Source organism: Pogona vitticeps, chromosome 4, assembly GCF_051106095.1.
Source record: "Pogona vitticeps strain Pit_001003342236 chromosome 4, PviZW2.1, whole genome shotgun sequence".
In the NCBI taxonomy this organism is placed as follows: Eukaryota; Metazoa; Chordata; class Lepidosauria; order Squamata; family Agamidae; genus Pogona; species Pogona vitticeps.
Window position 1 is genome coordinate 24,100,114 of NC_135786.1, and position 24,764 is coordinate 24,124,877.

Genomic DNA, 24,764 nt, shown 5'->3' on the forward strand with positions numbered 1-24,764 from the left:
ACCAGTTCCCCTTCATGGGAGTTTTTAAAACTGAAACTGCACAACAGCTGAGCTTTCTCAGTCACAGCAGGGAATAGGTTACCTATGTTAAAACAACTTTTTAAATATTTCAACAAGTTCTTAGATTCAAATTATAACTGAGCTGACAAAACAAAGCTGAATTCTTTAAAAGGTCCTTGGGCTCATTTGAGCAAATTCAAAACCTTTGTTATATTTCAAAATCCAGTTAGTTTCATACCTAAATCCTTGCACTGTATAGTTCAGATTTCAGCTTAAAATACAAGGAAGGAGTGCTCACCAGGAAAACATGCCAACCTGAAACACCTAAGCAGTTTCCATTTTAGGAGCAAGATCTGAATTAATACAAATAAAATTGCATCTGTAGTACACTTATAAAACGAGAAACAATGTTGGTGGTGATCATAGATATCACAGACATACATGGATGTGCATTTGTAGGAGGTTGTTCATTTTCTGTGTGTATGAGCATAAGATCACTAACAAACTATGCACAAACTTGGATTTCCACAAAAGTAAATAAACAGAAAGAAATTACAAATAATAAATTTAGTCCAATACATCTTAAGTCCAGTAACTAAACTAAAAGCTTTTACAACTACCAGCATAAGACACAACCACAATTTAAAGACCCAGAGATCACCAAGTCAAATCAGAAACATATACAGTAATACAAAAGGCTACACAGCATGTATATTTCTGATTTGATCATATCTTGTTCACTACCACTGGCAACCGCTACAACAATCCAAAATTTAACAAACATAAACCAATAACAGGAGAAGTCAAGCAATCAGTAGCAATATAAAAGAAAACTGAATATTGAGTAGTGGGAAGAATTACTTTAAGGTAGCTTAGAAGGAAACCATAGTAGTAAGAAGAAAGGGCAACTGTGTCGGGAAGACAGAACTATAGCATCTAAATGTAATCTTATCTACCAACTTTCTTTCTAGACTATAGACTTAAAATGCCTAATTTTCTGCTTGGTTAATGAGAAATAAATGCACAAACTGCAGAAAGAAGTGGAATGTGATACAATGACTTGTTCAACTGCCTTGTAAGGGACCTTGTTTATAAAGTCGTTCACACATTTCAAAAAAGAGCAAACAGAAATCCTGTTCTCTAATGTTGCAATAAAAAGTCAAGCTATAGTTTAGTAACTCTTGAGTGTTACAGTACAGAGTGTGACCTATATTTGGTGATATCTAGCTAGCTACCAAGCTGGATACCTGCACCTATTCATAGCAAGAGAGAAGATGTCCCCAACGGGTAGCATATTTTGACGTAATGGGGATGAAAGATGCCTATAAAGCAAACATGGGGAACTTTTGACCTTCCAGACACCAGGCAGTTATTGCATTCTTACAGGAAAGGAGGGTGTCCTATAAAGACGACTGGAAGAACTGCCTGAAGGGAAGCAAGTGCTTCAGCTGAAGGATATGGTGCAGGCTTGCAGTGCATGGGGTGGGTCACAGAGTGAAATAACCCTTCCATCTTTTCACGAAGACTTTTTTTGTGGCTGATTGCTTTAATGGTAACTGAACAGGGCTTAAAATCACACTATATTATTTTCAATTACACACCATCATTATTATATTTGATTCCCTCCCCCCAATAATTATTATTAAGCAAAGGCTGAAGGCAGTTAAATAATTTAAATGAATGTGACTACCAGCTATGAAGTCTGAGATGTAAGCGAAGTAAATTTTGAAATAATCAGTCTACCCAAAACATGGTTTGGCTCATCCTTCTTTAACGTAATCTAATGCGTCAACCCTTCTGGAAATACACATCAGTCCTAGAAAGAACTCCAACTAATTTTGCCAGGTTGAGGGCTACTGCATTATCGCTGATGGTTGCTGAAAAATGATCTCTTGGACAACTATAAAATAATTCATCTAATGCTTCTTCCTCCAACAGTTGCTTCTAAAGTGCTGAAATTTTAGCTACTCTCATCCTTCACAAGAACCATAACATTTAAAGATACTGAGGAAGAATCATTGATTCCTTTTTGTTCCCGGTTATTAATGTACTGAGAGCATGGCAACCAAGAAAAACAGCCAGTGTTGGGAAGCCACAGAATGGTAAGCAACTGCAGAAAAAGAATCGGGAAAACAATTACAGTACCGTGTTAAAGACGTTTGTCTCTAACAACGTGTTAGTACCTGTGTTGTGATTTATGAAATGTCGGTTACAGCTCTTTCACCAGGGCTACGTTTTGCAAGCTGTTTTGGCAGTCGCCTTCCTACAATCATTAGGAACAGCATGTTCTGGTTGCTGCACTGTTCCTGGTCAGCAAGAAAAGAAAACACAAACCCCAAACTTTACAGTCATTGTAGAGTTTTATTTAATGAACTGCAGGTTAAACACACACACACAGACACACAGAGGGCAGGTTTCTGAACTTTTAATGCTTACGCATATATTTCTAATAGTTTGTCTTGGAACATCTACAAGAGTGGGGTAACAGCATGTTTGGCATGCTGTCCTTTTAACATATCTGAACGCGACCGCGAGATAGACACAACATCTTAAAAGGGAAACAAAGAACAATGCAGACTGTGTTTTCTTCCCAGAACCTACTCTCTTCGCCATAGTTCCAAGGGACAAGCAGGTTTTAAGTGGGTGCAAATATTCATTATTCTGAACTTGACTGTGTACACAGTTTTGCTAATGCTCTGCCACTCACCACATCCATTTAGTCATCTGGGGCAAAATTTGACAATAATGAAGTTATCAGCTGGAGTTAGCTGCTAAGAAATGGTTAGACTGGAGGTGCTATGCTACTGACGTATGTTTCCCATGCTCCCTGCACTTCATCAAGGAACAGAAAGATCAGGAGATTATTTTTAGTGTTTCTTATAGTTGCAACATTTTTAATAGTGAAGATGGGCACTGAAAAAGAGAATATGCAGCCCTCTAGACCAGGAGTGGGCAATTAATTTCTGGGGGGGAGGGGACATGAAAAATCTGAACTGTGTTTGGGGGCTGAACCAACTTTACTTAAAAATCAAATGAAACAGTGATGTTATGATTGTTTTTATTTTAAATGTGTTAATCTTTACAAATACTAAAGAGGTTTTTTGTGGTATGTTAAAGATAAGCAACTGATAAACTTTAGACAAAAAGCTATAAATGGTTTTGATGTTCAAAACTGTCCGCGGGCCAGACAGGAGCGGTTCGCGGGCCGTATGTGGCCCTCGGGCCGCACTTTGCCCACGTCTGCTCTAGACATTCTTAGATTACAACTCCTATCATTCTTCACCATGGACTATGACTGGCTAGAACTGAAGAAATTTGCAATCCCTCAACATCTAGATGGCTGCATGTTTCTCATAATTGCTTTAAAATGGGGATGGCAAAGAGTGAACCTCCATATGTTGTGGGACTGCAACAGCGACCATTTTCTACTATTGGCTATGCTAGCAACGGCTGATAGGAGCTGCAGAACAATAACATCTGAAAGGGTGTGAATTGCACACTGTCACTTTGAAATAACATTTGTTCCCTGGAAACTATACGAGCATATGACTATAGCCATCCCTCTAATTCTTCGTTAGCTCTCATTTGCTGAAATCCTGCTGCAGTTACGCAGATGCTATAACTTGCATGCACAAACTGCTGCAAATTAAGAAATCTCCAAACCAATAATCTATTTGCATGCTGAGACATGCAACTCAGTATGCAACAGATCACATATGTGGATATGTCTTAATTTACAGGAATTTACATCTAAGTATCACACCATTTGCATTACTGGATTTCAGCCATTTGCTGGTTACATTCCTACTTCAATGGTTTACAAAACCATTTCCTTCCAGCATCAACAGCACCTGAGAAACCATTTTAATAGCAAAATGTTTAGCACAAATAGGGAGTCTTCTTACTCTATGGGGTTGTACCACTAATAATATATAGAGTGTTGAAAGTCTTCCATAATGCTGAAGAACTAATAAAGAAGATGGCTGGCTGGATAGTTCAGTGAGAAAGGTTAGGAGTTTGATTCCCCAGTGTGGCTCCTGAAATAAGAGCCAGCCTGTGTAGCCTTGGGCAAGCTGCATGGTTCCAAGTGCCCCCAGAAGAAAGGAAAAGTGAACCACTTCTGGCTCCTCTATACCTAGGAAATCCTGAAAAAAAGACCCCATAAGTCAGAATCGATTTCATGATAGTCGCTGATCATTCAACTAATATGTTGAATGTATGCAGGATTGTTCTGAAAGACAGCTTGCAAGCTGTTAATGGATTCAATAACACGTGGTTACTGGAGGTTTGACTCCACTCAGTCAGTTCACCTGGATCACAAGGCACCAACGCTGTGAGCAGATGTCACCAGCCACATATTGGTTTCTAGGCTTTCTCCAAAGATGCTGGTTTTGGCCCCTGTAACCCTCTATATAGCCTAGGTCCCAATAATTCACTTCTTCCATACAAAGCTGCCTGGCAACTTTGCTTGTCTTCTGATGTTCCTCTGCTTGGACATCCTGCAATTAATATGATGTGACAGAAGAGAGAGGAAATGTTTTTTAAACTTCTTTGGACTACAGCTCCCAAAATTCCAGAGTGAATATGTCAGCTGCATTCTCTGGGCAGCATCGAAAGATAAACATTTCCTATCTCTGTAGATGAGCACTTGAGACAAGACCTTTTCAGATATGGCACTCAAGATTCACCATGGACGTCTCTGTAGTCCCCGCACTGCTTGCTTTCAACCCAGCAGGTGGCAGCAAATTTTTTAGATCAAATGGCTTCCAGACTACCATTTTAAAATGACTGAACATTATAGTCCTTTGATTTTAATGACAACTTTTTAAAAAACTGTACTATTTTTATCCTTATAGTGAGCTACCTTGATTTTTTAAAAAAACTAAGGTACAGTACAAATAGAACGTGGACAAGTTATGTATGTGCTAAAACTCCCAGAATTCCCAAGCAGCATGACCAGTGGCTGGGGATTTGGAGAGCTGTAGACCCAAAATTATTTTTATTCAAGCTCTGTATGTGTGAAACACATACATCTGCTACATTTACTGCATTTACTGAAGCAGAAATGTCTATAAATACAGTGAGCAAATCAGATTACAAAGATTACTTTTGTAAGTTGCTCCATATTCATCATTACATTCCCCACCACTACAACTGCGCCTTCTGTGCAGCCCCAACTTGATTTGTGAACTTCCATTCACAAAAGCAAGCTCTAAAGACTCTGATCACCGTTTGCTGTGTTTTGAGAAAAGAGTAACATCTGAGCCAAGGTGAAGAGGTCAATCAAGGGTAAAGTCCAAGGCAATTTTAGTGGTGGAGCTAAGTACTGAGGAAACTAATGGAAGCCATTCTAATTTATTACAGTTTTCCCTTGTGAATATAAAGACAACATCTTTTTCTACAGCAGCTTGATTAAAAAGTCTGCAATTCCCACTGTGCCTATAAAACACAAAACCACTGTGGAGAGAGTGCACATCAAGCTGTAGAAAGAGAGTTCTTTCTATTCTAACTATGAATAAATATTACAAGACTGTGATATATTGTTTACTTAAAAAGGTAAAGGTTCCCCTTGACATTTTTAGTCCAGTCGTGTCCAACTCTAGGGGGCGGCGCTCACCCCGCTTTTCAAGCCGCAGAGCCAGCGCCTGTCCGAAGACAGTTTCCGTTGTCACGTGGCCAATGTGACTAGGGAACGCCGTTTTACCTTCCCACCAAGATGGTACCTATTTATCTACTCGCATTTACATGCTTTCGAACTGCTAGGTTGGCGAGGAGCTGGAACAAAGCAACAGGAACTCACTCCGTTGCGTGGATTCGATCTTACGACTGCTGGTCTTGCCCATTTGCAATTCCCTGTTCTCTGCAGGTTTTTTTTGTTTGTTTTATTTTGTTTTGTTTGCAAAGTAGCAAGCGGGATAGCTCCATTGTTTAGGCATCTGGCTAAAGAGCCAGAGGTTGGGAGTTCAATTCCTCACTGTGCCTCCTGGGAGAAAAGTCAGCCTGTGCAGCCCTGGGTAAGCTGCACATTCCTAGGTGCCAGAGAAACGGCACCTAGGAATGTGCAACTTACTTTGGAGTATTCTCTACCTGACCTGATGGGACATGGCTATTTTTACATATTCCAGACAGTCACATCTCAGACCCATTTCTCCCAAGCACTTTGCTACTCTCCCTTTGATCATTCTTCCACCTAAAGAGATGTTCTCCTTTCACAGCATTTTTTTTTTGAAAGACAAAATACGGAGGTGGGATGATTATCTCTCCAGTACGATTATTTATTTATTTATTTATTTATTTATTTGTTTGTTTGTTTGTTTGTTTGTTTGTTTGTTTATTGCCAGCAATAGAAACAGAGTCATGCTCCTGACTACCAGAACTGACCCACCATATGCAGACTGTTGTCAATACAGACTGCTGTTCAGGTAGGATTTTTCCAAAGTCTATGATACTGCTAGATCTTCTGGAAAGCTTATCACAATCCTTTTGCAATTTCTTTTCTAGTTCCTGCATTTTTGCAGCCTGGGCTTCTACAACTCACAAATTGTGATGCTGTCTGGCTCCAAATTGCAAAATGGGTGCAAGCTAACACACTAACCTATCTCTTCCTGTTACTCCCCTCCTCAGTTTTCTCCCTTGGTCCAGGCATTTTGGTGTGGCAGTTATGAAAGAGCACAGCACACAGAAAAGACCCTTCAAGCTAAGGGTACCCACAAATGGGTAGAGCTAGATATACAGGTTTTAAACCAGGGTGAATAAAAATCTATGCTTTTAAAAAATCAAATCCAATTTTTATTTACCGTAAATCTTAAATCAATTTGATTTAAATCAAACCCACCCTGCTTTAAACCCAAATCACATACAAAAATCAAGCCTCGTCTGCCAATATTACCTTTGATTTGTCTCCCCATCTGGACACCCTGAAAAGAATAGCAATTTTCTGAAGGTCCAGCCTTGAGAATTGGCAACAATCAACTGTCTTTAATGCAAAATGACAATCTAAAACATACAATGGACATGCAGTCACTTTTAATGTGATCCATCCTCTCTGGTACCTCCATAATGGGTTGTGTAGGCCAATGCAGATGTTTCATCGGTTCCATCAGAAATCCAGTTTTTCCCTACATAAATGTTGGAGAGACAATGCCCCACCAGAGCACAAAACAGGCCTTGTCGCTTATGTTCTTGCTCTTCCAGAGCTTCAAAACATGAAAAGTAAGATTACTGGCGTGACAGGCAGCAGACACAAATCACCCAGCTTCAAAAAGCACAGGAACTATTCTGGTAGACTCTAATATCATAGAGCACACAGTAAAATTTTAAAGGTTATTTTGGGGGGATTATATGACTTGCCAAACCTCCCCAACCAGCACAGCTGTTGGCCCAAGGATTCTGGTAATTGTACCCTGCACTCTCCCCAATTTTTCAGGCTGTGCTACAGAAGTGTTAGTCAATTATTTCTGACCACAACAAAAAGGAAATCACAATTGTGTACTGCTTTTATCCTGATTGTAAACTGCCTTGACAATTTTATGGAAATCTGAAGAAGAAATTTACACAAATGTACAGAATTAGTACAGCAGAGAAGGATAAGTCAGTTTATGTTCTGCAACATTTTGGAGCCTCTCTTCCTTTTCAAGTTGTTGGACCATCTGGACCAAACATTTTTTACACACCATGACCTACCTTTTCATAGCTATTAATATGCACAGAAGACTGCTTTACTTGCTTTATTGCCTCTTCTGATCACTGTGCCCTTTTTTGAGCTGCTCCTCGGATCTTCTAGGAAGAAATTATTGTTTCTCCTTTTCTATTCAACTGGTTTCCTCAGTTTTAATTATTTGTGATTTCCTCATTGTAACAGTATGCTTTTATTTTGGCTGTAAGCCTTCCTGGTTTCTTTCAAAGGAAAATGGTAATACTTTTTTCTATGCATATGATGAACAATAAGAAGAAATCTCAAGTTAAGGAGGATCTGGGCATGCAGATCCATTGAGGTTATACGGTATTGTGCTATGTGCTGTCAAGTCAATTATGATGTATGGTGATCTTAGGATGGTACCTGAGGTGTACAAAATATTTAATGAGTGGTTTTACCTATGCAATCCCTCTTCCCCACAAGTTTCCAAAGCCAAGCAGAGACTTGAATTGAGATCTATCAGTCCAACTAACACAACACTGACTTTGGAATGAGATGCCCACTGAAGCCAGGTGTTTCATTTAAATTTTTCAGTGGATATATTCAGCAGTCCCTATGAATGAATTTCTGGTTCACAATAGGTCACATGTGGGCATAGTGAAGTGCTATAAATGACTCCAAGTGTACGTAGTGGTGCACAGCTTATGTTCTTCCTCCTCATCCACATTTAAATACAGAGCAACAAAAAGTAAACTGTTATAGTGAGCTGGCTGAGTTATTTATATCCCGCCTAGAGTGGTCTTAACCGACCAGATAAGCGGGATATTAAATAAATAAATAAATAAATAAATAAATAAATAAATAAATAAATAAATAAATAAATAAATAAATATCTGACTCTATCATAGCCAGAATGCAGGTGGGAGTGTATTTTGAATGAGACTTCATATTCATTAGCATATCAAGGAAAATAGATAAGCACAGACCCATGTTAGTAAGCTACATTCATACAATCAGGGGGAGCCTTCAATAGCCTATATTTCTACCACTGCATCCCATGCAGTCTGTATAACTAGCTTTTTTAAAAAAAAATTATTTATATCCTGCCTATCTAGTCAACTCAGGACCACTCTAGCTTTATATTGGTTTGCTGACTGGCACAGTCCCATTTCCATTGAGAAAACAGGGGTAGAAATTATTACAACACTGCATGAGTTCAAGTACAGATGGTTAGACAACTATCTGTCCAATATATTTTGATTTAGAATCCAGCATTGAGCAGAAGGTTGAATTTGATGGCCTTGTGGGCTCCTTCCAACTCTATTCTATGATTCAATTATGCTTGACCCACCTTGCTTTTTGTCACTTGCTTTAGGAAACACTGGTGTGGCACCTGTGTAACTGCACTAAACACAACCACAGCACACTAGAACTACATGCAGAACTTTCCTTTCTATGTAATACTGAACTAAAAGCTGCAAGAAGATTCAATGACAAAGACACATGCCCTCTTATCTCCATCATTAACCAATTCTCTAATGCTCCCCTGCCTACTGGCACCACTGCTCTCTTCCAGTCCATGCACTAATTACTACACTCTGAAGCAATTACTGTCTTTGTTATGACAGCAAGGTGAAGCCTCTGGGCACCATTTCAATAGCATTAATTAATAATATGGTCAGTAATTACCTAGTCTGCTTAGGACAGAAGAGTTGTAAGGCAATTTATTCAGCTGTCATTTAGTTTGCCTTTGATCTCTCCTACAAACTTAGCATCTTGCCCGGAGAATTTCTGTATACTATTTGTACCTATCCTCACCTTAGCTCTTAAGAGCTGCCAATTTGTGTTGGTAGACAGCAATATATCTTAAGGCTTGAGAGCCATATCCATCCATATTACTATAAATATATAAAATAGCAGCAAGTGAAGAACATGGTATTTAGCAGAGAGGGTTGGCAGAAGAAAAGAAGTTCTAGTGAGAGGGGGAAAGTAGATAGATGCTGGTGTACTAAAAGCTAGAGTGAGGCAGTGACCTTAAGCAGTAGATGATGGGGGTGAGGTGACCAAGGAACTTACATATTTTTGTGTACTTCACGGCGGATAACAGGATTCACAGTACACACCCCACAAAAGGGGAGTCCAAAAATACAGGCATCTGAATTGGTCCAGATAAACATATGAAAAGGCATTGTGGAAACATAATAGCTTTTACATGGCCATTCAAGAACTAACTACCCTCCAAAACTCAGCATTACAGCAGTTATAATAATAATAATAATAATTATTATTATTATTATTATGTGCCGTCAAGTCAATTCTGACTTATGGAAACCCTTTGCAGAATTTTCTAAATAGAGAATATTCACAAGTGGTTTACCATTCCCTTATTCTGGGGTGCCCTGAGACTGCGCAGCTTCCCCAAAGCCACACAGGTCAGCTCTATTTACAGGAGGCACAGTGGGGAATTGAACTCCCAAACCATCCAGATAGCTAGGCAAATCCATTTTTCTTCCAGCAAGGATAACAGTGAAACAGGTAGCCTGGAGAGGTGGTGGTAAATGACATCATAGTTCCTGCTGATCAGAAAAACTTCAAGTTTCAGCACTATTAGCACTGTACCCCCACTATACCACTGACTGCCAATGCTGATGTCTCATCCACCTGCCAATGTGAAGAGCTTGTCCATGTGGAGTGACAGCAGATGCCATTTTCTTTTTGCTCTTCAAAATGTATTGGAGCATCCCTGGCTAGCATACAGTTAAGAAAAAGTGGTTCAAGGCTCAAAAAGGCCAAGAAGATTTAGGCACAGGAATTCTAATGATCAGAATTCAATGTTCCTATGTTCATGCCATCTTGATGTATGCTTTCTCTTACTCCTAGCCCATCTTCATATGCTGTCAAGCCAGATTGTGCAGAAAACCTAACTCAGAAGATGCACTGATCTCACTTCATTTTACTACTATCGATCACATTTTGCTTCTTTCCTGTTACAGAGAGAGAGAGAGAGAGAGAGAAGAGAGAGAGAGAGAGAGATTAATTTTGCTGAAGGATAATGATGATGCCACATGGCTAGCTTATTACGGCAGTGGCAATATATCTTAAACTCTGAATTAGTATTTTTCACTTTAACTAGTTTCCTCAGCTTGGGATTCCCCAAGCAATAACTAAAAAAAGAGACTTGTACATTCCACAAATATGGATATACTGTAATTTGTACTGTGTGTGTCCCTTCGCATCTGAAGTAGGGAAATAATGTTTAGGTGAGAGGGAAGTTTCAAAGCAGAAGATGGACAGGTTCTGACTGCCCTGCCGGAACAAGAACCTCCATCTTTCTTACCACACAAGTTTCATTGATTAGAATTCTTCTTTCTTAAGGCAACCATTGGAAGCAATCTGTGAAATTACCAAGAGGCAATACAGTTTTCATTGCAGTAAAAAACATTTCTTGCAATGATGTAATTCATTAAATTGATAATAAGGTTTTTTAAATCAACGATACACTGTGGGAATAAGGCTCTTCCACCCCCATTGTTTCCCTGCACACACATATCACATTGCAAAGCAGAAGGCAATCTCATCCCTTCAGGTGCCTTGCATTACACGCAACAATGCGCTCAAGTTAAAGGAAGCCAGATTTTGGTTGAATATCAGGAAAAACTTCCTAACTGTTAGAGCAGTACGACAGTGGAACCAGTTCCCTCGGGAGTTGGTGAGTGCTCCAACACTGGAGACATTCAAGAAAAACTTAGATAATCACCTGGCAGATATGATTGTATTCCTGCACTGAGCAGGAGGTTGGACTTGATGGCTTTGTAGGCCCTTTCCAACTTCACATTTCTATGTTTCTATGTTTCCAATTCCCAGCAACCACAGTGAAACGTGATCAATGGTCAAGAACTATGGGAGATGTTGTTAAAAATAACTGGAGGGCACTAGATTCCCAATCCCAAGGATAAATAATACATTGAGCATCCCACACACCTGACATAGAAATGATGATACATGTACATTTTTATGCAACATGCAAGAGCAATATTATTGTGGCACTGAAGAACGTGGAATGAGCATTAACAACCATAACAGATAACATTCCAGTAGCTACACCCAGTTTAGCAAATCTGCATCCTACAAAGTACTTCGTTTCACAGAATAAAGGCACAGCTGAAGAGTGATACTCAGCATGTAAGAATAACTTTTTGAACAGTTTGCATCCTTACAACTGAGTGAAATTCCTTTACAACTTTTAAAAACCTAAAATTGTTCCATCTCATTTATGAAGAAATTTGCATATTTAGGCAAGAGTCAGAAAGAGAGAGGGGGAAGGAAGGAAGGAAGGAAGGAAGGAAGGAAGGAAGGAAGGAAGGAAGGAAGGAAGGAAGGAAGGAAGGAAGGAGGGAGGGAGGGAGGGAGGGAGGGAAGGAAGGAAGGAAGGAAGGAAGGAAGGAAGAACCATCTGCCCTGGACTAACTCAGTAAAAATCACTATTCCCAGAAGTCACACAATGGCATGAAGTTCAGATGTACTGCTCCACAGACATTTTCATCTCCTCTGCACAAAGAGATGGAAAATGTCTGATTCAGAACCACAATTCTCCATTATCTTCCAACATGAGGAACTGTGACTTTGTTCTGACTTAAAACCAAAATGGACATATTGTGGCTTTATAACCATGCTTTGTTTTGCTTAGCTACAGTTCAGCCACTGCAGAAAGAAACAAAACAAAACAAAGCATTAGTCAGTTCTGATGAAACAATGAAATATTTCCATTATTTTGCACAGAGGAGGAGGAGGGGAAAGAGTTCATAATCATAAAGCTCCCATTAAAACTGAGCAATTAGTCTTTAAGATGCCACAATGTTTTTGTCTTTTTTTTTCTTTTCTTTTCCTGATATGCTAGCAAAGACTAACATGACTACCTCTTCTAAAACACAATCCTGAGGTTAATGCAGGCTGTAATGGACCAGTGTGGTGGAGTGGCTAGAGTGTTATACGGAGACTCAGTAGACCTTGACTCCACTCTCAATGAGCCACAAAACTCACAAGGTGACCTTGTGCCAGTCACACGCTCTCAGACTACGACACCTCACAGGTTTTTCTGAAGATAAAGTGGGAAGTCAATCAGCCATATATCAGCCTGCGCTAACTGGAGGAAAGGTGGGTTATCAATGTGAACTCTCATATAATAAATAATGCAAAATCAAAGTTTGGCTGAATATATGAAGTGCACCAGAACAGAGTCTACAGAGTTTTAGTGAAGAAGGAGTATTTCCCATTAACAGAATGGGAAAGGTTGGCGCTCTAGAGACATCGCAGGCTGGCACTGTTTGAAAAGGCCCACCCCTTTTTTTCTGGAGTATAATTTTCCAAATCCCTACTCATGAGGGGTCCTGGGAACTGCAGTCTGAAAAAGCGGCAGTGGCTCACATCCTTCAACTGGGCTTTGGACCAACTTTTGCAATTGGAGATGCTAAGCAAAGGAAGGAAGAACCATTTCTGTCACGAAGAAGCAGGTGTAAAATGTCAACCTGATGTGGGTAGAAGACTGATGAAGTGTGAACTGAATACCAACTGAGAAGAACTATTTTATCACTATATAGGGGGAGAACTGCTATCACACAGCCCTAATTATAGCTGTAGACATGTGAAAATTTGTCCACAAAGCATGCAGTCTGGTTTAACAAGGTTCCACATGTATATATATATATTTGTGTAGTTTAGAAGCACAATTAATTTTGTTATCCAAATTCACTACACTATCTCTAGTGAGCCAATGAAGTAGAATGAATGTACATAACTAAGATGCTTATAATTATAATTGGAATATCATTTGTCCATGGCAGGTGTCAATCTATAGTTGGCTGACAGATCATATGAGCGTACTGTATCCTTCCTGATGAAGACGGCAATGTATTCTTGATTTAGGGACGTAGAAAGTGCCATAAATAAAGTAACAAGCGTTTCATCAAGAGAAGACCAACTGGAGTCCACATCTTCAGCTTATAGTTAAAGGCAAAATGTATTATTTTAGCCATTGTATTGGTAGTTTTGGAGATTAAGACACTGACTACTTGCTTTAGACAAATAAAAAAAGATAATTTTGTTAAGATTTGGTACCTTTTGGTTTTTGGTTTGCACTTAAATTGAAGGGATGAGTTTTTGAAAATCTGGTTGGATTTTGGTATGGTACCTATTAAGATGGAATGGAGGAAGTTGATGGACTATAGGAATGGGTTGTATCATATTTACGGATAACCTTATTGTTGTGCATCGGATTGATTAAAAAAATTGATTATAGGTCTTTATATTATAATCACTTTTATTGATTCCCCCAAGGATGTTCAATAAAGGGAGTGGGGGAGAACTAGTATTTATATGGATTTTTCAACATAAGAATTAATAAACTATTTAAACAAATATTCTATCAAGCAAAAAGTCTGGATGATTGTCACAATTTCTTCTGAAGATACCACTAGAAGCTACGTACATGGCATGGGTTTAGGCTACTGGCCATGAGAGATGGAGACTTTGGGGAACTGTAGATCAAGTAGGCAGCTCTTCTAAACTCTAGACATTTTGAGTGCACTCCTGATACCATTACATCACAGGGAGAGAAAGCTGCTGCTGCACTTGTCCTGCAAATGAGATTCAAAAGCGAACTTCAGATTGTGAAACCAGCGAATAATGAACTCAAATCCACTTCAGAGACATAAATGATGTCTTTCCCAGAACCCAGCTGAACCTGTGTGCACATCAATATGTCCATAAAGAAGTCCCACTGTAATGCAAGGCACAGAGTGATGAAATAGTTTACACCTTGACATGCTCATCACCAAAATATACATGTTACCTCCAAGCCTACACTCTTTGATGTTTTGATGTGCAAAGCAAAGCTCCACTTGTTTTACCTTTACTTATTTACTTACCAACTAACTAACTAATCCACTGGTTCATTTATCACTATATAGGGGGAAAACTGCTATCACACAGCCAACAACCAGCAGAAACCAAACCCATTAGAAACAAAAAAAGTAAAAGATATAAAATCTTAAACTGCTTAAAACAGCATCAGACTAAAATCAATAAATAAGAAATAGCAATAGTTCATAGAATACTTCAGTGACAAAGCCTGTGGCCAGAAAGGTCTTCATGTGGCACCAACAAAAGCTCACGCACTATCACCAGACAATGTTCTCTCGGGGAAGCTCTGGGGAAGGCACTTCTCAATATAGGTTCTGCCACATGAAAGATATTCTCTCTGGTGGCCATACTCCTCAACTCATTTGGCAAGGTTAAGTGAAAAAGGATCTTTGAGGAAAGGATCTTTAGGTCCACAAAGTTATGGGCATACAGTGAAACAGCTGTTGTATCCCGTTAACTGTAAGTCTGAGTTTTAAGATGTTTGTTCTACGTGATACCAGTAGGACTGGGGGTCGGGAAAAGTACATTAGTGCATTCCCCTGAGTTACAGCCCTAGAAAGAATTCTAGGCACCTCATCAAGCTTCGAGTCTCAGGATTCTAAAGGATAGAGCCATCACATTTAAAGTGGTGTCAAATTGCTACAAATGTGCAGTGGAGTGGAGATACATCTCCAAACGGTGGCAATGATTTCAGTGCCTAATGAATAAGGAAGCAAATGGTGGAATGTATCGACACAGATGCAAGCAACAGTTAGTAATTTCATCAGCACACCCACCATTTAGTGGGTGTGTTGCTAGTCACAAGGCAATTTGCTATTTCCTTGCAGTGCAGGCGGAATAGTGGTTGACATACCCTCACAGCCAAAAGCATTGCAATTTATCTCCTCTTTAACAAGTTTCATTTCTGATTGGCTAACTTCACCTAAAAACCACTAAGGTTAGTCTGGTAATTGTTGTAAAATACAAGTAAAACGTGGGACTCAACTGCTGACACAAAACTATAACATTTCCAATATGAAGGAAGGCAAATAGATTGCTTGCTTTTGGTTTCAATGGGCGATTTTCTCACATGTGGTGCTGTCCAAGAAAAGAGAAAGGGGAGAATTGAGTCAATTCTACAGAATGCTTATTAAAATACAACAGCACATTTTAAATTATAGAAGCCATTTTATTCCTGAGGAAGGTCTGCTTGCATCATTTTTACATGAAGCAGTACACTAACTCCTAGCATAACTGCTGCTGAGGTCTCTTTCGCTGTTTTCAATGGTTCTATAGAAAGTGAGCCAGAATAAAAGGGCAACATTCTTCCTTTTAAGGTTACTTCACATCATCCAGAACAGTGCTAGAAGAGTCCATGATGGGTGGTTTTTTATTTGAAACAAGCATCCAAGTAGTATACTATTCCTCCATTAATTGCTGTTCCACCCCTTGTCATTTATAGCATTACACTTTCCAATACCCAAAAAGTTTAAAGCACAGAGAATACATGTAAAAAGTTTAAATCTATAAGCTACTTAGAAAGTATAAGATCATTGTGCTGTACGGAAAGAAAAAGCTGATGAATAAAATGGTGACACCAGCTTCCTGGGTGAGTCTACATTTTACAACTCTCTATTCTGAGTTTTCAGAATGACAAACTTGCACCAGGTCCACTCTCCTTGCTCACTCTTTAAACCAATGATTCCCAAATTGGGTTCCCAGATGTTCTTAGACTACAAATCCCAGAAATTCTGGCCAGCAACAGCTTGTGGTAAAAGCTTCTTAGAGTTTTAGTCCAAGAACATCTGGGAACCCAAGGTTGGGAACCACTGCTTTGCAGGCATCCAAGTTTCATAGCACAGTGGTGCCTTGCTTGACGAGGATAATCCGTTCCAGCAAAATCGCTGTAGGACAAAATCGTTGTCAAGTGAAAGTAAAAAACCCATTGAAATGCTTTGAAAACTGGTTCAATGCGTTCCAATGGGCAAAATACCTCAGTGTCCAGCAAAGATCCTCCATAGGGCGGCCATTTTCCGGTGCCTGCTAAGCGAAAAAGCCTTCCTAAACACAGCGGGGAGCCATTTTGAAACAGCAGACGGCCGTTTTGAAACCCGACGATCAGCTGTTTTGATCGTGGTAAAGTGAAAAATTGGTTCCCGAAGCAGGGAAACGATCATCGTCAAGCGATTTTTTCCTATTAAAACATCGTTTTGCAATCGCTATACAGTAGTGATCGCAATATACTCATCGTTAAGCGATTTCCTCGTCTAACGAGGTAATCGTCAAGCTGGGCACCACTGTATATATAACAATTTCATTTAAAACTCTCAATACAAATGTAGTTTTGTAACTGTGTTTACATTGTAATGGTTAGCTAATTAATACCTGGAGGCCTCTGCTTATTTGGTGGGATGGGGAATCAACCATCCTTGAATGAATAAATTATCTGGTAGTGGCCTTGGGTTTAAATTTCTATTCAGCTTGTAAAGTCACTAGGTAGTCTTGAGTACATCATACTTTCTGAGTTCAATTACACATCTGTGAAATGGGAACTGAGATGGAAAAATGGCTTTGTAAAAATGAAAGAGCTAAAATTGATTGCATACTTTTTCAAAAAGTAAAGTCTATTACACACCTAAAGAGCATTAAAAATCATCTGGTTCATGTAATGATCTAGTACTAGAACCCCTTAAAACACAAAAAGCAGTATTCTGCTGGTGCAATAGTTGGCCAGCCCTATCTAAACAAGCTTCAAATAGTCAAGGAACTAGAAAGGGGGAGGAGAAGGAGACACATCTGCATTTGAAGATGGTTGGGAAACTTCAGCTGGTGTAAAACTCAGCAGCCAGACTACTGACTGAGATCAGCTACAGGGAGCATATAACACACCTGTTACAAGAACTGCACTGGCTACCAGTCCGTTTCTGAGCCCAATTCAAAGTGCTGGTCGTTACCTATAAAGCCCTATACAGCTTGGGTCCAGGCTACCTGAAGGACCGAATCTCCCTATATGTGCCTTTTTGGAAATTAAGATCAGCAGAGGAGGCATTCCTCTCAATCCCATTGCCAGCACAAGCACAGCTGATGGGGACATGGGAGAGGGCCTTCTCTGTGGCATCTCCCAGGCTATGGAACACTCTCCCTCAGGAGATAAGGATGGCCCCTTCCCTTTTATCCTTCCGAAAAAAAACTAAAGACCCATCTCTTCAGGAAGACTTTTAACTGTTACAACTGAATCCCTGAACCCCATTTTAGCAGATAATTTTAATCTTTTATATGTTTTATGTTTTAATCTTCTAATTGCATTTTAAATTGTATATTCTTTAATTCATCTTTTAATATTTAACTTACTGTGTTTTCAAATTGTGTGAATTTTAATGTTGTGAGTCGCTTTGGGTCCCTTGTTGGGAGAAATGTGCTATATAAATAAAACTAATACTAATACTAATACTAATACTAATACTAACACTAACAACAACAACAACAACAACAACAACAACAGCAAAAACATCATAATACCACAAGAGAGTAGAACACACACTTATAAACCATAAATGTTTGGTACAGCTTTGTAGAAATAGTTGGTTGTTGTGGGTTTTTCGGGCTCTTTGGCCGTGTTCTGAAGGTTGTTCAGAGGCATCTTCAGAGGACAGCATTGTGCTTCAGAGGACAACACAGAGTGTTGTCCTCTGAAGATGCCGGCCATAGAGACTGGCGAAATGTTAGGAAGAACCACCTTCAGAACACGGCCAAAAAGCCCAAAAAACCCACAACAACCATTAGAGCCTGGCCGTGAAAGCCTTCGCAAATACATTTGTAGAAATACTTTAGCACAACCTTAGGGATACAGTAAAAACACTGAGTACTCATTGCTTAGACTTAGAGTACCCAAGTCCTTTCGCTCACTTCGCTCATCAGTTTCATTTGTTATTGGTGCATGAGAAATATCACATGCTTCCCAAAGTTTAAAATAATTTGCTGATTAGAAGATGAGGAAAGGAGAGAAGTATGCACCTGGAAATTCTCTGCCCTTTGTTGTACTCCTTAATTTTAGAAGACTAGTTTTCACCAGTTCAGAGTTTCTGCAGTTGTTGATTCACTCCTCCTTTCCTCCCCATTATAGGATGCATCCAGAGTATGAGTTGATATGAAGTTATCTATCACTGAAGTTGTTCTTACTACTATTACTACAGTCATCACTGGCTTGCTTTTCTGTGCAAAGCACAACCACAAGGAGACTCACTGTGACGTGCCCCTTGCGTGTCCCTAGATTATTTCACTTAGATGGCAGAAGCAGTCAAGGGAAAGTTGGGCCACTGAAGAATACACTAGCATAGGCAAAATATTGGCCATCTGGATCATCAATGGCTACCCTATGATTCTCTCTTTGTCTTGAAGCCAAAAACAGAAATGATGAAGAAGCTATGCAAGTGTCCAGTGCAACTTATTTTTGAAGTGGAAAAAATTAAACTGACTATTTAATGCATTTGTACTTCATTTTTGCTCTAAAAACCAAATGATCATTGGTCTATGTGGTTCATTCTCCCTAAACAGGTACTATGACTAGACCACAGCTATCTATTAAGATTTATGGCTGAGTCATAAATCTGAACCTGAGGTCTGAACCTGACTTCCTTATGCTAAGACTCTTGCTATTTCCCTCTCTATGTTTCTTCATTTTGCCATAGCTGGGGAAGATTGTTTTTCCATTTATTATTTTGGAAATAAGGGTGACCAGGAGAAAACTGTTTCAAGCAATGGACACACAGCAGAGAAAGGCAGGAAGAGGTGTTAAGACTCTGTCACCATAGTCACTTATGCACTGAAGACTTGTTGAGGGACATAAATCCCATCACTGAGAATGTGAGTTTCATACATCTTTTTCATCCTTATTCTCTACAAGATCTCGCCTCTGGAACAACTTGCCCGTGGAGATCCACCAGGCTCCCTCTCTGGGTGTCTTCAGCAGTAAGGTTAAGACCTGGTTATTTGGGCAGGCTTTCCCTCCTGCTGTATCTTAAATTCTACATTTTTGCCATTTTGGATTTCTGTATGTGTTTATTGGTCTAGTCTGGGAAATGGTGGTGCTGCGGGTTAAACCGCAGAAGCCGCTGTGCTGCAAAGTCAGAAGACCAGCAGTTGTAAGATCAAATCCACGTGACGGAGTGAGCTCCTGTCGCTTGTCCCAGCTCCTGCCAACCTAGCAGTTTGAAAGCATGCAAAATTGAGTAGATAAATAGGTACCACCATGGTGGGAAGGTAACGGTGTTCCGTGTCTAGTCACGCTGGCCATGTGACCACGGAAGATTGTCTTCAGACAAACGCTGGCTCTATGGCTTGGAAACGGGGATGAGCACCATGCCCTAGAATCGGACACGACTGGACTAAATGTCAAAGGGAACTTTTACCTTTGCTTTATTGGGCCAACCTGTTTTTTTAAATTTGTAATGCTGCACAGAGGAGATCTTTGGTCTAGATGTGTGGGGTAGAAGTCTAATAAAATAAAATAAAATAAAAATCTTTTTTTTTCCAATTGAACCTGGGACCTTTTGCATACTCAGCAAGTTTTCTGGCACTGAGTTCCAGACTGTCTCATAATAAGGAAGTAAGTAAACTAGGTTTTTTTTAAAGTCCTAAAACTTCAACTTTCAAAAAAGACTTCTCAAATTAAGAGTGGGGGAGGGAGAACAGCCTTAATCAGCTTTCTGAAGACTATCAATGAACTTCCTCTGTAAGGTGAGCCTCCACTTGAGGAAAATTCTAACAGAGCAGTTAATCCAACTGTGCAAACACTATCCTTCATGGCCACTAGTCTAATTGTGCAATGTTCCAATATGCAAAACAGAGCCTCCTAAGATATGGATATAAGTCAGTCAGTAAGTCAGACAGACAGATAGATAGATATAGATAGATATAGTAATCTTATGAATTAATGATCTTCAGAAGATCCTATTATTAACAGCCTGTTCAGATTTTCCATATTCAAGGCACTTTTATAGCAGAGAAGGGATTTCGTAAAGGCTAGGACCATATCCAGAGCCCCCCCCAGCATATAAAAGCCCACAACAGACCCCAAACTCCAATTTTTAAAAGAACAATTTGCCTGAAATTGGCCATCATGCCATCTAAGGTCTTTCCTCCACCAGTGCCCATATCTTATTTTGACTTGCAGAGACCTTATTTTGAAACAGGAAGTTACTAAAAGAGAATTGGACTGAATTACCCTTCCAACTTTACTATTCTCTGATTTTTGTTGTTGTTGTTTGGTCGTTTAGTCATGTCCGACTCTTTGTGACTCCATGGACGAGAGCATGCCAGGCCCTTCTGCCTTCTACTGCCTCCTGGAGTTTGGTCAAATTCATGTTGGTAGCTTCAATGACACTGTCCAACCATCTCGTCCTCTGTCATCCCCTGTCAATCTCTGATTTTGGGCCAGGCCAAAATATTGAGGGAGTCAGAGGGGCCAGGGGCCAGAAGTCCATGGTGGGTTACTTTTTGCCCATTCCTATTTTACATACAATAATTATAGGTGCATATACCACTAGACAAAGCTGTTCTTTCTTGCATTCCAGTTTGCTGTTATATCCAAACCCATCCTACCCCAAATATAACAAAACAGAGTTGGATATAAGCCACAATTAGGAACTACAGTCTGTTCTTGGCTTATGTGCTCTGGCCTGTTGTTACATATATATGTATAATTATGATTTGTCCCTGGTTTGTTTCTCCAACTGCTCACCTTGCAAGAGAAGCTCCCACCCACAAAATCTGGCTAAGTGTGGTGTTCAGATGCCAGCTGTGTGTTCCGCTAAGGCAAATCAGAGACCAGTTGCATGCAACACCTTTCTGACCTTTAACTTCATTCTAACCTAGTATCACTGATCAAAGACTATATAACACAAGCTTGTGGGCAGACAGTAAGTCCTCCACAGACCACATTCAGTCCATGGGTCAGAAGGAATTCCAAATTTCTGAATTGAGGGAACACAGTTTTAGTAAGGAGGATTCAACCCATTCTATATTTTAGAGTTTAATTTATATAAAGGATGGGGAACCTATGGTCCAGCAGATGTAGCTGGACTACAACTCCCATTTTCCCTGATCCATGCTCGCTAATGATCAGGGATGTTAAAGGTCCAATGCCACAGGCTCCCAGTCATGATTTATACTTTATTTCTCCTTCCTTGTTTATTATATCTTGGTTCACCTTGGCATTTACTCAATACAACCTTTGCAAACATACTGTCATAGAAATTATGACAAAGAGTTGTGCAGTTCATAATGACTGAAGTAACTGTGTACAAAACTGGGTGAGGTTTTGCTAATGGTTTCAGCCGCACATTCTGTTAAGCATACTTCAACATTTCATCCAACACATTTCGGATTAACCACTTAATTCTTATAACTACCCTCTACACATGTGCATGCATGCCTGGACACGCACACACATTTTTCAATTACTTGTGTAAAAGACACAAAAGGACTCAAGCTCCAGTGGCCTGGATCCACGCTCAATCACATTTAAAGTAAACCAACTAGAATTAACAGAACTTAAATTAGCTAGACCTTTTCTAGAATCCCTTAATTTAAATCCCATTATTTAATGTTTTAAATTAAGTAGGTAGTCCAACCTAATGGGCCTCCTTCAAGTATGAATCAAATTTAGATCAATCTAAATAGAATTATTGAGTTCAAAAGGTTCCAAAAACGGTACCAATTTTTCTTATTTTGATTTAAAATATATGTTTCGATAAAATACACATGAGCAAGCAGTGCTGTTTAAAAATAAGAAAAGAAATAAAAATAAAAGGAAAGCACATTTTGAATTATAGTGTTTGACACCTTATATTATTTATTTTCTTGGCACTTGTACTATTAATTATTCTTTTTGGTATCCTTAAAAAAATACAATGTAGCAGCTCATCTCAGAATATGGCCACACAACAAGCTGTATTTGATTTCAAGAATGCAAGGTCAGCATAAGATTTTCCAATTGTGAATAAATCCACAACATATTTTAAAATGGGGGAAGGGAAGGAAACCCTTCATCCACTAGTCATATTTTCAAAACTCCCCCCATAAAATAATTGTGAAATATACAATTCATAATTCTCATCCCTAATTTAAAACAATGACAACAACAGAATGCCATGTCTGTGTGCATGTGAGTATGTTGTGTGCCATCAAGGCAGAACTGACTTAAAGTGACCCTAATAGGGCCTTCAAGGTAACAGATATATTTAAGGAGTGGTATTAACAGTTGTGCTCCACCAGTTATCTTAGCCAAACGAGGATTCAAACCTTGTTCTCCAGAATTCTAGTCTGTCACTCTATCCACTACACCACACTAAGAATCACCATGCCATGTTTACTAACCAAAAAATGTCAAGCTTACTTCCTTTGACAGAATTACTGTAAAACTGAACCCTGATGTGTCTCACTATGCAATTGTTCCAGACATTTTTCCTGAATTTTATATAGATACAGATAAATACGGAATTGTAAACCATGCAATTAAACAAAACAGGAGCAGTGTCCACACACTTCTGTCCCACTCATTCAATACTGTATTTTTGTTGCCAAATGAATAAAGAATTCAAGTATTGTGTACGATGCCATTGCTCAAAGCTGAAAACCTCTTTCTTCTGTAGCTTGTAACATAATAATAGTTCTATCAACATTTTCTTGGCTTTTGATCAACTCAGCCACATATGCTTTAGTTCAGCAAATTTGTACAATTGTCGTGCCTTTAGGAAAGGTATTAAAAAGAATGAAAACAGATAACAGTAACTTCACTTTGAAAGACACAAGGAAAGAGAAAACTCATTAAATATACTTAAAGGAGAAAAGATATTTCAAAAGACTTTTGTCAATTTTAAAGTGGGTTTCCCCCCCCCCTTAACCCGTACTCATGAACAAACTGTGTTCACTTTCATCTTAGGGAAACCCCACTGCTTTCAAACGCTGCTCAACTGTCACACCAGTCTTTTAATTCTTCAAATCCATGCACAAGTTTCAAGTACATTTCACAACCACATTTTAAGCTTTTATAATAAAAGTACAGGAAAGTTTGTGCCATTTTTAGGTGATGAACTGCCTATGTCTAAACAGAGTTCTCAACATTTTTCAAGAGACAGAGGGTTCTGTGGTATTTATATTGAATATTCAGTTCATTGAATACTTAGTCACTCTCTCCAACACTATAATTCAATACTATAATTGAATACTATTATTCAATAATTCAATACTTGATTTTGATTAATTCAAAATCAATGTCATGGCTGATTTTCTGAGCTGTTATCTGGCTCACCCAGTATTATGCCCTCCTATTAAAATTATTCCATTAGCCATTCGGATTTAATGAATTATCTGTGAAACATGAACATACCCCTAAACATCTTTCCCTCTGAGCATGCCTGGTTTGTGAAGCAAAGCATTTCAAAGAAGATTTTGGGACTATTCAGTGAGACCGCAAATGTAGACATCGACAAAGAATGTGGTTTTGACACATTTTATTTTTAATTTATTAGATTTAGATGATATCTTTAATTTATTAAGTTTATTTGTTATGTTTTCTCCCAACTTTCTACACGGAATACTCTATTTTAGCAAAGAGAAAGTACATACTTCTTCTTTTTAAAATTCATATAAGATTAGATAAAATGTATTTTCAACATAATACTTTGAAATATAAAACAAGCACCAAATATGGAATTTGCAATGGGTCTAATTCACCTACAAGTTCTTCACTGTTGCTCCTACTGAAATAAAATAAACAGCTCAGTGGCATAAGAAACAATTCACTGTGCTGTGTCTAAGGAGTCAACAACATAGGAAGCAACTCTTGGTAAAAGGTCCATGTCTTGCACACCAAAGCACAATCACTGGATGTTTTCATACCAGGAACAGATGAGTAAAAAAAAAAAATCTAGCTTAGTTATTTGGATCAATCAATGTGTAAAGTTAATGGAACAAAGACCTTTCAATTGCACATGCTGTACGTGTAGCTGTTAAAATGAAAGGACTGCTTTTGTGCTAGCAGTCAGAACATGTACCCAATGAAACCACAGCACCGCTAATATTAAATAAATGTGTTCATATGGAGCCCCTAGTGCAAAAAGTTAAAGTTGCACACTAAAGATGGTAATTTAGAGTTGATCTATTCCTTTCTTGCTCTTCCCGCAAAAATAAATAAATAAATAAATAAATAAATAAAATAAAACAAGAGGAA

At 38.9% G+C, this 24,764-nt stretch overlaps 1 protein-coding gene across 4 annotated transcripts in view; it reads right to left on the reverse strand.

Annotated features, from left to right (window-relative positions):
• The window catches only part of EYA2 (EYA transcriptional coactivator and phosphatase 2), a 178,787-nt gene that overhangs the window by 144,788 nt on the left and 9,235 nt on the right, over positions 1 to 24,764 (reverse strand). The gene's annotated exons all lie outside the window — the stretch shown is intronic.